Here is a 17625-nt window from a genome sequence, read left to right as displayed (position 1 = left end):
CTTTTTATTGTCTGTCCCACAAGGTTATTGTGAAGAAAGTATTTGACAGGCACCAAGTGCCATATACATGCATTGCTATGTTTCAAATAGACAATGAGGGGTACTGTCACAAGGAAAGACTTGTCTGAGCAGATTTAGTATCTCACAAATGCAATAATCTCTATAAATCATACAGTGATGTAGAGATTTCCCACTGGCCTCTGCCTTAGGCAGATTCATATGGTCTTCCTGCTAGCCTAATATGCAACCCAGGAATTTTATCTCTTTTTTGTTTTGGTATTGCTTTAACTTATCAAAAACTATTATTGACACAGGTGCTATAAGACAAGCTGGACCCATTTCAATATGCTGGGTTGAGGCAAAGGAGTATCATTAAAAAGATCATCACCTTCTAATGAAGCAAAGTCTTGATCCATTTGAAATGTTTTGGTTATATGTTGGACTAGATGACTAAAACTCTATAATTCTAGGTTCATTTATAAGATCTAATATATATTTAGCTATGTATTGTCTCATTTATTCTTCACAGCAGCCCTGTAAGTTAGGCACCATTATTATCCTCATTTTACAAATGAGAAAAATAAGACAAAAAGCAGTTAATGATGTGGCCAAGGTCCCACAACTATTCATTTTCTCCCCAACTCTACCGACCCCCCATCCCAAGAGAGCATCCACCCCTTCCTCCAGTCTATCCTCCCTTCTATCACACCATTCTATTCCCCTTCCCTCTATTTCCTATAGGGCAAATTTAGATGTCTATACTCAATTTCCTATACATCTTATTTCCCAGTTGCATTCAAAACCAATTTTTAACATTCATTTGTAAAGCTTTGAGTTCCATATTCTCTCTCTTCCTCCCTCACCACCCTCCTTCATTGAGAAAGTAAACAATTTAATATGTCATACATGTGTAGTCATGCAAAACATTTCCTTAATAGTTATGTTGTGAAAGACTAACCATATTTCCCTCTGTCCTATCCTGACTTCCATTTATTCCATCCTCTCTTTTGACCTGTCCCCCCACAATAGTGTTTGCTTCTGATTATCCTTCCCCAATTTGCTATCCCTTCTATTATCTTTCCTCTCCTATTCCTTGCCTTCCTGCAGGGTAAAATAGATTTCCATGCCCAATTGAGTGTGTGTTATTCCCTCCGTAAGCCAAATCCCTTGAGAGTAGGGCTCACTTATTCCCTTTCATCTCCCCCCACTTCTCTTCCATTGTAAAAGCTCTTCTTGTCTTTTTTATGTGAGATAATTTGCTGCATTCTACCTCTCTTTTTCTCTTAGTCCTAGTACATTCCACTCAACAGTAAATTTTATTTTTTAGATATTCTCCCTTCATATTCAGCTTACCCTTTGCCCTGTCTATGTATATGTATGTATGTATGTATGTATGTATGTATGTATGTATGTATATATGTATGTATACATAAATACATATGCATATCTATACATATACATATATAATATACACACACATACATACTCATACACACCTCTATGTGTGTGTGTGTGTGTGTGTGTGTGTGTGTGTGTGTGTGTGTGTTCCCTCTAATTACCCTAATACTGAAAAAGGTCTCATGAGTTACAAATATCATCTTTCCATGTAGGAATGTAAACAGTTCAACTTTTAGTGAGTTCCTTATGGCTTCTCTTTCCTGTTTACCTTTCCATGTTTCTCTTGATTCTTGTATTTGAAAGTCAAACTATCTATTCAACTCTGATCTTTTCAACAACAATGCTTGGAAGTCTTCCATTTCATTGAACTTCCATTTTTACCCCTGAAGTATTATATTCAGTTTTGCTGGGTAAGTGATTCTTGGTTTTAATCCTAGCTCCTTTGACCTCTGGAATATCGTATTCTAAGACCTTCAGTCACTTAGTGTAGAAGCTGCTAAATTCTGTGTTATACCAATTGTATTTTCACAGTTTTGTTGAATTGTTTTTTTCTGGCTGTTTGGAATATTTTCTCCTTGACCTGGGAACCCTGGAACTTGTTTACAGTATTCTTAGGAGTTTTCCTTTTAGAGTCTCTTTCAGGAGGTGATTAGTAGATTTTTTCCATTTCTATTTTACCCTCTGGCTCTAGAATATCAGAGCAGTTTTCCTTGATAATTTCTTGGAAGATGATGTCTAGGCTCTTTTTCTGATCATGGTTTTCAGATAGACCAAAAATTTTTAATCTATTTTCTAAGTCAGTTGTTTTTCCAAGGTGATATTTCACATTGTCTTCTATTTTTTCATTCTTTTGGGTTTGTTTTATAATTTCTTGATTTCTCATAAAGTCATTAATTTCCATCTACTCCATTATAATTTTTAAAGAACTATTTTCTTCAGCGAGCTTTTGAACCTCCTTTTCCATTTGATCAATTCTGCTTTTTAAGGCATTCTTCTCCTTGTTGGGTTTTTGGACCTCTTTTTACATTTAGATGAGTTTATTTTTAAAGATGTTATTTTCTTCAGCATTTTTGGAGTCTCCTTTAAAAAGCTGATGATTACTTTTTCATGATTTTCTTCCATTGCTCTCATTTCTCTTCCCAGCTTTTGCTCCACCTCTCTTGTTTGATTGTCAAATTTTTTTTGAGCTCTTCCATGACCTGAAACCATTGCATATGTTTTTGGAGGCTTTGGATGTAGGAACCTTGACTTTGCTGTCTTCCTCCAGTTGTATGCTTTAGTCTTCCTCTGCTTGTATGCTTTGCTCTTCCTCATCTGAAAGGATGGAATAAAATACCTTTTCACCAAGAAAGTAACCTTCTATAGTCTTATTTTTCCCCTTTTAGTACATTTTCCCAGTTAATTACTTGATTTTTGAGTCCTTTGTCAAGTGGAGGGTATATTACCCCAGGCTTCAGAGGTTTTGTGCTGTTATTCCGTGAGGTATCTTTAGGAACCTGTAAGTTTTCACTTCTTCCAAAGTATCATAGTCAAGGGAGAGGTGTTTACTCCTCTACTGGCCTGTGCTCTGGTCTATGAGTAACCATAAGCATTCTTTACTGCCCTGGAACAGTGAGTAAGATTCCTTCTCCCCAGATGTCACCAGCTCTGCCACATCATTGTTCCTCCTTACGGCAGGACTGCCACTTAGGACTGAGACCCAGATCAGCAGCTCAATTCCTCTACTGTCTGTAGGTCAAGAGTTCCAGAAGTGGCTGCTGATGCAGCAGTGGCTACTGCTCCCCTGGGGCTGGGTTAGGGGCTAGGGCCCAATAGCACGCCCCACTCACCCAGGTGCAACTGACCTTTGAAGCTGTCTTTGGCATTTTAGGGTTGAGAAATCTGGAAACCATGGCAGCAGCTGATTCAGTGCCCTGAAGCCTCTTAAGATAAGTTGTGTAGGTTGGTTTTATTTATGCATCAAAAAAGTGTACAGAAACAGCCTCCTCTCTAAATGCTGACTTTTTCTAAGGTAATTTTATCTTTTGATTTTTAACTACTTTTGAAAATAGCTTTTAAAGTTTTTCGTGTTTACTTCCTGTGGTCATGGGAACAAATACAATATTTTGTCAATGACATGATAAATAAATGAAAGATTTTTTTATTTACGGCTCTAGAAAGTATGTATAAATATATTGAAATGAAATGAGACTTTATTCATAAAAATATTTTAGTTATAAATAACATTAAAATAAAAAAGGAAAAAAGAAAATTACATGATAGCTTTATTATATTTTTAAAAGGAATAACAAGTAGTATATAACAGATTTTGCAGTTTCATGCACAATCATTCTTTCTATTCTACTATGCTATTTCTATTTCTTAAGTTCAGAATAAAATAAATAAAATTATTATTTTTTTAATAGAAAGGGTCCTCAAGAAGATTCCAAATGAAGAATGAAGAGAGGAGGCATATTGAACTATGGAATCTTACTTTTTCAGAGGAAGTAAGCATTGTTACATCCACCTAAATAATTATTTTGTTCTCACTTAACCTGTGAAGTTAAATGTTCTTTATGACCAATAATATCAGCTCATATTTGGAAAATGGTGGCCAGGAACCCTCCTCCTAGGGCCTTGTAGGCAAGCACATGCAGTTCCCATGTGCTCCTATCCCAAGTCTACTATTAATAGTTACCATGGGAAAAGATGATGAGAGGAGGGTACTGGAAGTTGGAGAAATATGCACATGTAATTTGTTACTTTCTGGACTCTCCAAAAAGGGAAAGGCAAGACCTGAGCAAGATGATAGAATGTCAGCTCACTTTTGTAGGATTGCACAAAGCAGAGGTCCTCTCAAGAGCTGGGGCCAAACTTTTCATCAGTCAGGAGGTACCTTCAGTTATCTGCAGAAGGTGATATTATTCATGTGTATCATTTCTAACAGGAAAATACTTTCTCATCACTCTCCTATAAACTCACCAAGTTGATCAAAGAACTGAGGCTTTTCCTTATCTCATCTTTTCTTTAGCTGTGTAAAAGGTCCAAACTATTGACTATATTTTCATATAAATTCCATAAAATACATTCACTTTTTCAATTAAAATAAGCTAGCTATTATGATCAGGCTTGGCCTTAGAAAAGAGAGAATATACACCTTTATCCCTTTTCTGCAGAGGTGGGGTGGGAAACTGTATACACTCAGTTGATATGTTGGTTAATTTTGCTAAACTGCGTCTTTTTTGCTCTTTAAAAAACAAAAGATATTACAAGTAATGTCTTGCTGGCTCAGTCAGGGAGGAATATATTTAGAATTGAAGGTGATATAAAAATAAAGATTTGTGGGGTATTTTTAATCACAAAAACAAAAGGACAAAAATGAACACTCACTTTTGGGTTAAGAGACATGGGTTTATAATCGCCTGTGTCACTTGTAAAGTGAAGAGGTTGGATCAGATGACCTCCAGGATCTGTTCCATATCTGTGATCCTAAATTTAAATCAAAGTGAACAGAACTGACCCAGCAAAACAATTTTACTCCAAATGATACAGAAAAGAACACAGCATTATGAACCAATACTTAGTAAGTGTAACTTCATGACACAGAAGAAATAAGCCTTTCTTGCTTCGTTGTAATGTGGAGTATATACACTTTAAGTTGCACAAGGTTGAAAAATAGAATTTAGGATAAGCTATCTAGTCATTATATGTTTTACTCATTTATATTCACTTAACATAGAACACCTCTCAGTTCAAAATTTTGGTGTTTTCAAGGCTTAAGCTAAAAGGAAATGTTTTAAAATGAAAGTGTAATATTTTTAAATCATTCTAAATTTCTCTATCTTGATTAGCCTATTATATTACATTAGAAATGAGAATTTTCATTCTTTTTTAATTGGTATTATTTATTAAGATGTTTAGAAATAAATTAGATTGCTATTGTCTTTATTTTAGAATACTAGAATTTTACTATGAGTATACTCAATAGAGCCATTCTATACTTTCCTGTTTCCATCTAAAAGAGATGTTCTTATTTGGGGTCTTTATTTTTGTATAATTGAAATTCTCTGTTTTATTCCCAAATAACTTCATTAATAGTTTTTCTATCGTCTCTTAATTATGTGATCTTTGAAATGTGGTGCAATGCATATATTCCAAGAACAATAAATACAACAAATAACATAGAAAGAAAACAATTAATTGCCACAGGAAAAGAAACCTAGTAGAATCAAGACGCAGAAATTAGTTTTATAATTTAATCCGGAGGGGAGATGATTTTTGTTTGTTTGTTTTAGAACTTGGCTAAGTCATGCTTCAGTGAACACCTACTTAGAATGATAGAGTCAGAATCTTTGAGTTGACTGGGAGCTCAGCGTCTACCTAGTTCAACTTTTATTGACTAGTCATCAGTGCCTAATTCACCGACAGTGGGCATCTAGCTTCAACCTGATTGCCTCTAGTGATGGAGAACTCAAAAGCTCCCTAAAGTAGTTGACTCTACTTTGGGACAACATTAATTGTTCAAAAGTTTTTCCTTGTTTAACCACAATCTACCACAGCAGCTTCCTTCCATTAACCTAAGTTTTGTTTTCTAAAACTACACAAAATAAATCATCTGTCTTCCATATAACAGGCCTTCAACTATTCAAAGGCAGCTAATATTTTGCCTAAAAATGTCTTCAAGCTGAACATTCATACTTCCTTAAATCTTCCTTATGTTTCAAGCCTTTCTCCATTCTAGTGGTTTTCCTCTAGATGTGTTCCAACTCATCAATTTAAAATGTGGCACTTAAAATACAAAATTCTAGACATTATCTGACAATCCCAGAGTATCATGAATCAAGTCACATCCCTTGTTCTGGATCTTGGACTTCTATTACTTCAACGTAAGACCATTCTCAAACCACAGGATGATCCTTCTCTCTTCCCCTTTCTGGGAAATGGATTCAGCCCTAGGGATGCTGGTCTCTTGGGGGGAAGTTGGCATTATCTTTTCTAGAACAAAGCCTTTTAGTTGCTTTCTGGCCACCCCCACCTTTTCTAGCTCCTCTTTATGTGTTGTCTTCTTCTATCAAAATAAAGCTAGTTGAGGACAGGGATTATATGTCTTTCTGATTTATTTTGGCACCCACAGCATATAATCCAGTCTGTGGCACATAGTAAATGATTTATAAATATAAATAAATATCAATAAAATTCACTCATTTTTAGTAGCTACCATCTCACAGTTGACTCACATTCAAGTTATATTTAACTAATGTCTATAAACCTTTTTCTTTTCCACATGAATTTTTGTCTAACTTTACATGCTTGTGCAATCTATTTAGGGACTTTATATGTAACCTAATTAAATTTTCATCTTTTTTAAAGGATTGTCATTACCATAGGTGTCATTTAAAGATGAAAAACTGGTTGCTCTCAGAATTTGAAAGTGAAAAGAGCATGCAACTTAGGGTCAGAAGATGTGAATTCAGACTTCTGCTCTGTCATTTACTAAGCTATGGGAAATGGGCAAGTCACACAATCTTTTTGAGCCACTATTTCCTCATTTGTAAAATGAGGAGAATATTATCAACCCTTCCTACCTCAAAGACATGGTGTGAAGATCAAATGAGCAAACGTTTGCATCGCACTTTCACAGATTTATGAGTCCAGAAATGACTATTTTTATTCAACAAGATATAATGGAAACCATAGTTATTACCATGCTAACATAGTTCCCACGTATTTATGGGGAAATTACTGCTACTGGTCAATATCCCCAGGACACTTTTAGTCAGTTAATATATATATCTCTAGATGTGTATAATTCTAGGCATTTCTCAGACCTTTCACTTCTTCTCATGTATCTTTCATCCCCTAACCCCATCTTATCTCTACTCTTGTATACTCTACTTTGCTCCTAGTACTCAGCCCTATCTGTGGGTTTTAAGTAACAAAAGGCTTTGTTTCACCTCTGGCTCCTCTTCTGTTCACATCCCTAATGCTACACCCCAGCACTTCATTCCCTCCACACTAAATGCCATATATGTCTCTGTGACTCTCGTGAAGTATAATAATTACTTGAATATTTAGAGGGCAGTAATAAAAAGGAACTACTAGTAGGGCAAACTTGAATGAACAGATGTAAAGAAAATAGAAGTAGGAAAGTAAAATATACCAAATAACTACAATAATGTAAATAAAAATTATACTGAAAAGCACTGAATTCTTGTTCATTGTAATGCTGAACTCTAGTTAATTGTAATATATAATTAGCATGGTGTTTACATAAAGCAGGTGCTTAAGAAATGCTTGTTTAATTGACCAGTCTTGGTCTAGGAGAAGAGATGATGAAATTCACTTTCTTCATTTCTGTAGAGAAAAATTGTAATAGGATGGGTTCCCCCAGGGCAACAGCTTAGCAGAGGCACAGTTTTTTGTGCACTTCCCTGTTCTCAGCACCTTGCCCTGAATCTCCTTCAGCCTCTTAGGGAATTTTCAGTGCAATTGCAACACTCCAAGTTTTCTCACAGAGGCCCACTTTAAGCCAGAAGGGAGCTACTCTAGCCCCATACTCTGTAGATAATTTTTTCCTTAACCTTTTTTGTCTGACAAAAGGGAGTTCAATGTGTATGTGCAAAGGATGGGGTGAATAGGGAGAGAAAGGTGATTTATATTAAAAAATGATTTATGTAAAAATAGAAGAAATCAATTAAAAAAATTTTTTGAGTGTATACTTAAGAAAATAATCAGAGATTTTGCAACCCAGGATGGTCTCGAAGGACGGGGCTGAAGGAGCACACAGTACACAGGCTGTGCCAGCACAGATACTGCCATAGCAAAGCTGAACAGGAAGCCCTCGGTGGTTTGAAGCAGCAACAGTACTGCAGATGCTCAAACATATCAGCTCAGGATGGGAATCCAGTGGAAGCACAGCACCCAATTAACAGCAACAATCACTCCTGAGACTATCAGCCTGAAGATTAAATGCCTGTAAGTCACCTACTTGAACCTCCAGGAGCCAAGGTGGTGGAGTGATCTGTAAATGCTCTACCTCTCCCCTTGTGGACCTTGAAAAACCCAGAGAATAATTCCCCAGGAACAATCCTGGAACAAGGGATCAGTCAAAGGGATAAGCAGTCTCTTAGCCTTTGAGGCTAGGAAAACTGCAAAGGAGGGAGTCCTTCTTGCTGTGGCTGAAGGGGACCTTGTAGGACTGGAGCTGTCCCAGACAGCCCCACCTCAGCAAACCCCCAGGAGATCCTGAGCCCAGGACAGTGGAGCCCATAATCAACAGCATCAGGACCCCAGGCATGCCTCAGCAGAGCCAGGGGAATCAAGAAGACACTAGCACAGACTGGGTTCCCAATTTGCCAGTGCTCTAGCTAAGGAAAGGAGACTTCCTGTGGCCAGATTAACCCTTTTCCATGTTTAACACAGCCAGTTCCAGGGTAACTCTGGGGAAACTCAGAAAGACTTCATCTAGCCTTTGCTTGGCAGCAGTCAGATCAGCACCAGGTAAGCTGTGGCACTTTAGCTTCTAGCTGAAAGAACCAGAGGCCGCGATACACAGAGCCTCAACTTCTAAATACAAGAACCATAGGACAGAGCCCCCAGTGCCCCAGAAGCAGAGATCCATTTTAAAAGCTAAAAAAAGGGTGATCATCATTGCAAGAAGCAAATCAGAAAACATCATAGACTCTTTCTATGGGGATAAGGACCAAAACATGAATACCAAAGAGGTTAACATTGAGACTATACTCCCATCTGAAACTTCAGAAGGGAATATGAACTGGTCCCAAGCCCAAAGAGCATTTTGGAAGAACTCAAGAAGGATTTTAAAAGTCAAATTAAAAGTCAAGAAAAACTGGCCAATGATTTTAAAAATATGAGAAAAGAAATCACAGAAGAATATAAAAGGAAAACTGGGCAAATGGAAAAGGAACTACAAAAACTAACTGAAGAAAATAACTCCTTTAAAGGAACAATTGGACAGATGGAAAAGGAGATGTAAAAGTTAACTGAAGAAGATGATTTGATAAAAATTAGAATTGAGCAAGCGGAAGCTAATGACTCTATGAGACCTCAAGAATCAGTAAGACAGAATCTAAAGAATAAAAAGACAGAAGAAAATGTAAAATATCTAATTAGAAAAACAACTGACCTGGAAAATAGATCCAGGAGAAAAAAATCTAAGAATTATTGATCTCTTGGAAAGCTATGAGGAAAAAAAGATCCTGGACAATATCTTCCAAGAAATCATCAAGGGAAACTGCCCAAAAGTACTAGATGCAGAGGGCAAAATAGTCATTGAAAGAATCCACTTATCACCTCCTAAAAAGGATTCCAAACTGAAAACACCAAGGGAGGAGAGGCTAAAAGAGAGTAGAAAAAGTAGTAAGAGAAACGGGGAGTAAAAGAGAAGAGGGTTGAAAGAAGGAAGAGAAGAATGAGGGACGTGGTGGTCAAAAATTAAAACTTTATTGTGGAGGGGAAGGAAGAAGGAAGAAATAAAACCATAAATGGGGGAAAGAGGATGGAGGGAAAGAAACAGGTAGTAATCATAACTGTGAATGTGAATGGGATGAACTCTTCCAAAAAATGGAGGCAGATAGCAGAATGGATTAAAAATCATGATCCAGCAATATGTTGTTTGCAAGAAAAACATTTGAAACAGGGGTATACACACAAGGTAAAGGTAAAAGGTTGGGGAAGAATGTGAAATGCATTGGCTAATGTAAAAAAAGCAGGGGTAGCAATCCTAATCTTAGACAAAGCAGAAGCAGAACTAGATCTACTCAAAAGAGATAGGGAAGGAAACTATATCCTGCTAACAGGCACCATAGACAACAAAGCAATATCATTACTAAACATATATGCTCCAAGTGGGATAGCATTCAAATTCTTAGAGGAGAAGATAAGGAAGTCTGAGGAAGAAATAGACAGCAAAATTATACTAGTGGGGTACCTCAACCCCTCCCTCTCTGAACCTGTTAAATCTGGCCTCAAAATAAACAAGGAAGAAGTTAAGGAGGTGAAAAGAATTCTGGATAAGGAAGATATGATAGATCTCTGGAGAAAACTGAATTGGGATAGAAAGGAATATACCTTTTCCTCATCAGTACATGGCACATATAAAAAAATTGATGATGTACTAGGAAATAAAAATCTCACAGTTCAGTGCAGAAAGGCAAAAATAGTCAATGCATACTTCTCAGATTGTAATGCAATAAGAATTATATGCAATAAAAGGCCATGGAAAGATAGACCAAAAATTAATTGGAAACTAAATAATTTAATCCTAACGAAGCAGTTGGTTAAACAACAAATCATAGAAACAATTAACAACTTCATTCAAGAGAATTACAATAATGAGACAATGTACCAAAACTTATAGGACACTGCAAAAACAGTTTTTAGGGGAAGTTTTATATCATTGAATGCCTACATGAATAAAATAGAGAAAGAGGAGATCAATGAATTGGGCAGGTAGCTGAAAAAGCTAGAAAAAGAACAAATTGAAAATCTCCAAGTAAACACTAAATTAGAAATACTGAAAATCAAAGGAGAGATTGATGAAAGTGAAATTAAGAAAACTATTGAACTAGTAAATAAAACTAAGACTTGATATTCTGAAAAAACCAATAAAATTGATAAATCTTTGGTCAAATTGATTAAAAAAAAGAAGAAAACTAATTTACCAATATCAAAAAAATAAAAGGGTAAACTCACCTCCAATGAGGAGGAAATTAAAATAACTAGAAATTACTTTACCCAATTGTATGCCTATAAATTTGACAATCTGAAATGGATGAATATTTTAAAAATATATAAATTGCCCAGATTAACTGAAGAGGGAGTTGAATACTTAAATAACTGCATCACAGAAAAAGAAATTGAACAAGCCATCAACGAAATTGAAAGGAAAAAGTCTCCAGGTTCAGATGGATTTACAAATGAATTCTATCAAACATTTAAAGAATAGTTAGTTCCAGTTCTCCATAGACTATTTGGGAAAATTGTTGAAGAAGGAATCCTACCAAATTCTTTTTATGACACAAATATGGCTCTAATACCTAAACCAGGAAGAGCCAAAACAGAGAAAGAAAACTATAGACCAATTTCTCTAATGAATATAGATGCAAAAATTTTAAATAAGATATTAGCAAAAAGGATACTACAACTAATCACAAGAATAATACATTATGATCAGGAAGAATTTACACCAGGAATGCAGGACTGGTTCAATATTAGGAAAACTTATCAGCATTATTGATCATATCAAGAACAAAACTAACTGAAACCACATGATTATCTCAATAGATGCAGAAAAAGCTTTTGACAAAATACAATACCAATTCCTGTTGAAAACACTAGTCAGCATAGGAATAACTGGAACCTTCCATAAAATAATAAATAGTATCTACCTAAAACCATCAGCAAGTATTATATGTAATGGAGATAAGCTAGATGCATTTCCAATAAAATCAGGGGTGAAGAAAGGATGGCCATTATATTCACTGTTATTCAATATGGTACTAGAAATGTTGGCTTTAGCAATAAGAGAAGAAAAGGAAATTGAAGGAATTAGAATAGACAAAGAAGAAACTAAGTTATCACTCTTTGCAGATGATATGATGATATACTTAGAGAATCCTAGAGAATCAAGTAAAAAACTACTTAAAATAATAAACAACTTTAGCCAAATTTCAGGGTACCAAATACACACAGATAAATCATCTACATTTCTATATATTACTAACAAATCCCAAGATGAAAAGGTAGAAAGAGAAATCCCATTTAAAGCTAGGGTAGACACTATAAAATATCTGGGAGACTACCTGCCAAAACAAACCCAGGGACTATATGAACACAATTACAAAATACTTTTCACACAAATAAAGTCAGATCTAAGTAATTGGGAAAACATCAGTTGCTCATGGGTAGGCTGAGCTAATATAATAAAAATGACAATTCTAATTAAATTAATTTACTTATTCGGTGCCAAATCAATCAAAATTACCTAAAATTTATTTTCTAGAACTAAAAAAATAATATCAAAATTAATCTGGAAGAACAAAAGATGCACAATACCAAGGGAACTAATGAAAAGAAATGCTAGGTAAGGTGACCTCACCCTGCCAGATCTCAAATTCTATGATAAAGCCCCAATCATCTAAACCAGTTGGTATTGGCTAAGAAATGGAGAAGTAGACAAGTGGAATAGGTTAGGTATTCAAGACATAGTAGCCAATGTATATGAATATAGCAGTCTACTGTTTGATAAACCCAAGGACCTCAGATTCTGGGATAAGAACTCACTGTTTCACAAAAACTGCTGGGAAAACTGGATAACAGTATGGTGGAAACTGGGCATAGACCAATGCCTGACATCATACACTAAAATGAAGTCCAAATGGACACATGATTTAGCTATAAAGATTGATACTATAAACAAATTAGGGGAGCAAAGAATAGTGCATTTGTCAGATTTATGGAGAATAATGAAATTTTTGATCAAACAGGAGATAGAGAATATTTATGAAGTACAAAATGGATAATTTTGATTACATTAGATTGAAAAGTTTTTGCACAAACAAACCCAATGCAACCAAGATTAGGAGGGAAGCAGAAAACTGGGAAAGAATTTTTGCAAATAGTATCTGTGACAAAGGCCTCATTTCTAAAATATTTAGATAACTGAGTCAAATGTGCAAGAATACAAGTCAATCCCCAATTGATAAATGTTCAAAGGATATGAACAGGCAGTTTTCAGAGGAAAATAAAGTTAAAGTTATCTACAGTCATATTAAAAAATGCTCTAAATCACTACTGATTAGAGAGATGCAAATCAAAACTACTCTGAGGTACCACATCATACCTATCAGATTGTCTAACATGACAAGATAGGAAGATGATAAATGTTGGAGAAGATGTGGGAGAGTTGGAACACTAATTCATTGTTGGTGGAGCAGTGAGGTGATCCAACCATTCCAGAGAGCAATTTGAAACTATGCCCAAAGGTCTACAAAAATGTGCATACCTTCTGACTCAGCAATATTGCTTCAAGGACAGTATACCAAAGAGATCATAAAAATGGAATAGGGTTCCACATGTAGAAAAATATTTATGGCAGCTCTCTTAGTGGTGGCCAAGAACTGGAAATCAAGGGAATGCCCACCAATTGGGGAATGGCTAAACAAATTCTAGCATATGAATATTGGTTGGTTAGCTGTTGTGCTTCATCTTCAAAGAGGACCAAAATGATATCACCATTGTAAAGTGAAATTTCAGTGTGTCCAACTGTGCTTGATCAGACCAATATGAGCTTGGAATGCTCTACCACAGGTTGGGCACAGATAGCCGAATGAATATTTGGGGTGGATATCCCAAATTTGCACATCCTGTGTTTACTTTGTGCTGTCTCAATTCTGCTTTGCTCAAAGAGCACGGCACCTTTACTTATTTGGGCACACCATGCTGAGCGGTTCTATGCCAGTGTCTCCCATGTTGAACAAATACAAAGTTCTTGAGAGAGACCTTGAGAGTGTTCTTGTATCGTTTCTTCTGGCCACCATGTGATCACCTGACCCATGAAAGTTCTCCACAAAATAGTCTTTTTGGCAAGTGTATGTTTTGCATTCACACAACATAGCCAGTCCATCAGAGTTGCACTCTCTGAAGCACAGTTTGAATACTTGACAGTTCAGCTAGAGCAAGGACTTCAGTGTCTGGTACCTTATCCTGTCAGGAGATCCTCAGAATCTTCCTAAGACAGTTCAAATGGAACCAATTCAGTTTCCTGGTATGGTGCTGGAGGACTGCACATGTTTCACAAGCATATAGCAATGTGGTCAGCACAACGGCTCTGTAGACCTTCAATTTCATAGTCAGTCTAATACTTCTTCTCTCCCAAACTTTTCTTCAGAGCCTCCTAAACACTGAGCTAGCTCTGGCAATGTGTGCATCAATCTCATTGTCAATGTGTACATCCCTGGAAAGTACACAGCCAAGGTAAGTGAACTTATCCACAGTACTCAAACTTCTCCATTTATTGTAACTGATGGTTCCACATATGGATGGTGTGATGTTGGCACCTGTGTTGTTTTTTATTTTTATTTTTTTGGTGTTAATTATTAGGCCAAAATTAGCACAGGCAGCAGAGAATTGATCCATGCTTTGTTGCATCTCAGCTTCAGAGGCTTCAGTCAGTGGACAATCATCTACAAACAAAATCATGTACCAACATTCCCTCTGCTTTGGTCTTGGCTTGTAGCCTTTTCAAATTGAAGAACTTACCATCAGTACAGTAGTTGACCTTGATGCCATGTTCATCCTCATTGAAAGCATTTGTCAACATGGCTAAAAATATCATGCTAAAAAGCATGAGAGCAAGGACACAGCCCTATTTCACTCCACTGGTGACTGGGAAGGCACAAAAGCTTTCTCCATTATCCAGAATCCAGGCAAACATGCCATCATGAAATTGACGTAAAATATTGATGAACTTCTCTGGGGAACTAAATTTAGACATAATTTTCCATAAGCCCTCATGACTAACAATGTCAAAGGCCTTGGTCAGATCTACAAATGTTGTGTACAGACCTCAGTTCTCCTGCCATTTCTCCTGGAGTTGTCAGGGAGCAAACACCATATCGACTGTTCCTTGACCCTTCCTGAAGCACACTGGCTATCAAGTATATGCCCATCTTCCAGGTGAAGGATCAGCCTATTAAGGAGGACTCTAGCAAGAATTTTGCCAGCAGTAATTAAGAGAGAGATCCCCCTGTGATTGTCACAGGACTATCTATTCCCTTTACCTTTATAGAGATGGACAATAGAGGCATCCTTGAGCTCCTAGGAGATAATCTCTTCTTGCCATATAACCTGGAAAATTTCATTAAGTTTTTGTATGAGCAATGGTCCTCCTACCTTGTAAATCTCAGCTGGAATAGAATCAGCACCAGGTGCTTTGCCACATGAAAGGAGCCTAATGGCTCTCAAAACCTCTTCTTCACTTGGAGCTTCAGCCAAGGAGGGATTGACTTCAACCTGAGGTAAACATTCAATGACCTTAGCATTGATTGATGATGGTCTGTTGAGTACACTATGGAAGTGCTCAGCCCATCGCTCTAGGATCATGTCCTTATCACTAATCAATGTGGCTCCATCAGCACTGAGTAGTTGTGATGCACCATAGGTTTTTGGACCATAGCTTTCAAGGAATCATAAAAGTGCTTTGGATTGTTACTATCAGCATAAAACAGAATTTCATCTGCCTTCTTACTGAGCCAGGAATCCTGTATCTCTCTAAGCTTTGCTTGTACTTTGCTTTTGATGGAATTAAATGCTGCCTTCTTAGAGGTGGATGAACTATCCTGCTGGTAAATCCTGTGGAGTTCTCGTTTTTCATTTAGCAGCTTCTGAATTTCCCCATCATATTCTTCAAATCAGTCTTGGTGTTTGGACTATTCTGACACAGGTGAGCAAATGCAGTGCAGTACACCAAATCTCTGAGAGCTGCCTACTCCTTTTCTACTCCACTGTTGCCACCTGTGTGTTGGCTCAACTTTCCCTCCAAGTCAGCAGCAAACTGTTCACGCTCAGAGAAGAACTCTAATTTGTTGACATTAATTCTTCTGGTAGTCATTTTTCCTTGGGGGCAGCACTTTTGATGAATATTTAGGTTGAAAAGGAAAAGTCTGATCAGTCTAGTACTCTGCACCACACATTGCCTTTGTCACTCTCACATCTTGTCTGTCTCTTCTCCTTACAATCACATAATCTATTAGACGCCAGTGTTTGCTGTGAGGGTGCATCCATGAAGTTTTATTGCGATTAGGTAAATGGAATGTTGGTGTTGGTGATGAGAAGGTCATGGGATGCACAAGTCTTCAGCAGTAAATGACCATTGTTGTTGCTGTTTCCAACTCCATTCCTCCTTAGGGCTCCCTCCCAATTTTGGTAGTCTGAGCCTACTCTAGCATTAAAGTCACCCAGAATTATAAGCTTGTCCTCTTTTGGCACATTGATGAAAATGCTCTCTAGGTCTTCACAAAATTTTTCTTTGACTTCATCAAGGTTTGTCATGGTGGGAGCATAGGCACTGATGATGGTGGCATGGCATTTTCCTACAAGTGGCAATCACATTGTCATGAGCTTGTCATTCACTCCTTTTGGGAGGCATATCAGCCTGCTGATTAAATTAGTTTTGACTGCAAAACCCATGCCAGCTTCATGGTGCTTCCCTTCACTGTGCCCACTCCACAAAAGGGGAATCCAGCTCCAACTTCAGTAAGCTGGCCTTTATTTGCCAACCTTGTTTCATTCAGGGCTGCTATTTGGATGTGTTACCTGTTGAGTTCTCTTGCAACAAAAGCAGTTCTTCTTTCAGGTCTACTGGATTTTGTGTTGTCTATTAGTGTGTACATGCTCCAGGTGCTGATGGTGAGTGGAATCATCTTTGTAGATGTTTTCATACATTTTTTTTGTGTGTTTCTACCACATAGTGGGATTCCCTGTCTGCCACGGTAAGCAGGCAATGTTTGGGGCACCTTTTCTAGGCCCCTTCCTCACACCAGGAGGTGAGCAGTGCTGTCCCTAAAAGGCTGCTCAGACTCCCAGAGGGCTGTTGAGTTCCACTGCTACTTGCAGTGAGAAACAATCCTATGGCCTGGGCCACCTGTGTGCAGGGTCTTTACTAGAGCTCCCAGTGTATCCGCACCTGCTGCTGCATCATTTGCCTGTTGCCACAGGACTTTGAGGCATAATAATAGTGAAACGGTATGAGTGATGATTCATGCATGAATTGGATTTAAGTGAGGCAGAGTTGCATGAAGTTGTCAGCCTCACTCTCCTCCAGAGTCATCATAGTCCACTGGCGGGACAGAGTCAAGATGACTGGTAATGGCTCAGGATGCAGTAGATGACCTTGGGGTCTTTGGAGTCTAACCAAGCTCTAAGTGCTCCACATCATCTGCTTCATCTGCCTTCATGGCCATTGGAACAAATTGTTCTCATCCACCCATTCCACCAGATGAAGTCTTCACATGCTTGAAGTAGACACCCCGCCTAATTCACCAATGACTTTGAGAATCTTTGGTTACCCTCAACCTTGTTTGGCCTGTCTGCTGAAATGGTTTACTGGGGTGTGGCCAGGGTGCAGCTTCTTGGAGCCACAAGTGAGAGTTAGGAGGAACAGATGGACACTAAAGGTGGAAAGAGCCCCAAAAAGAGCTTGGCAACCATCACACCAAAGGTACCAGT

Source organism: Notamacropus eugenii, chromosome 6 (assembly GCF_028372415.1).
Source record: "Notamacropus eugenii isolate mMacEug1 chromosome 6, mMacEug1.pri_v2, whole genome shotgun sequence".
NCBI classification, from domain to species: Eukaryota; Metazoa; Chordata; class Mammalia; order Diprotodontia; family Macropodidae; genus Notamacropus; species Notamacropus eugenii.
Note: the sequence above shows the minus strand (reverse complement) of the source record.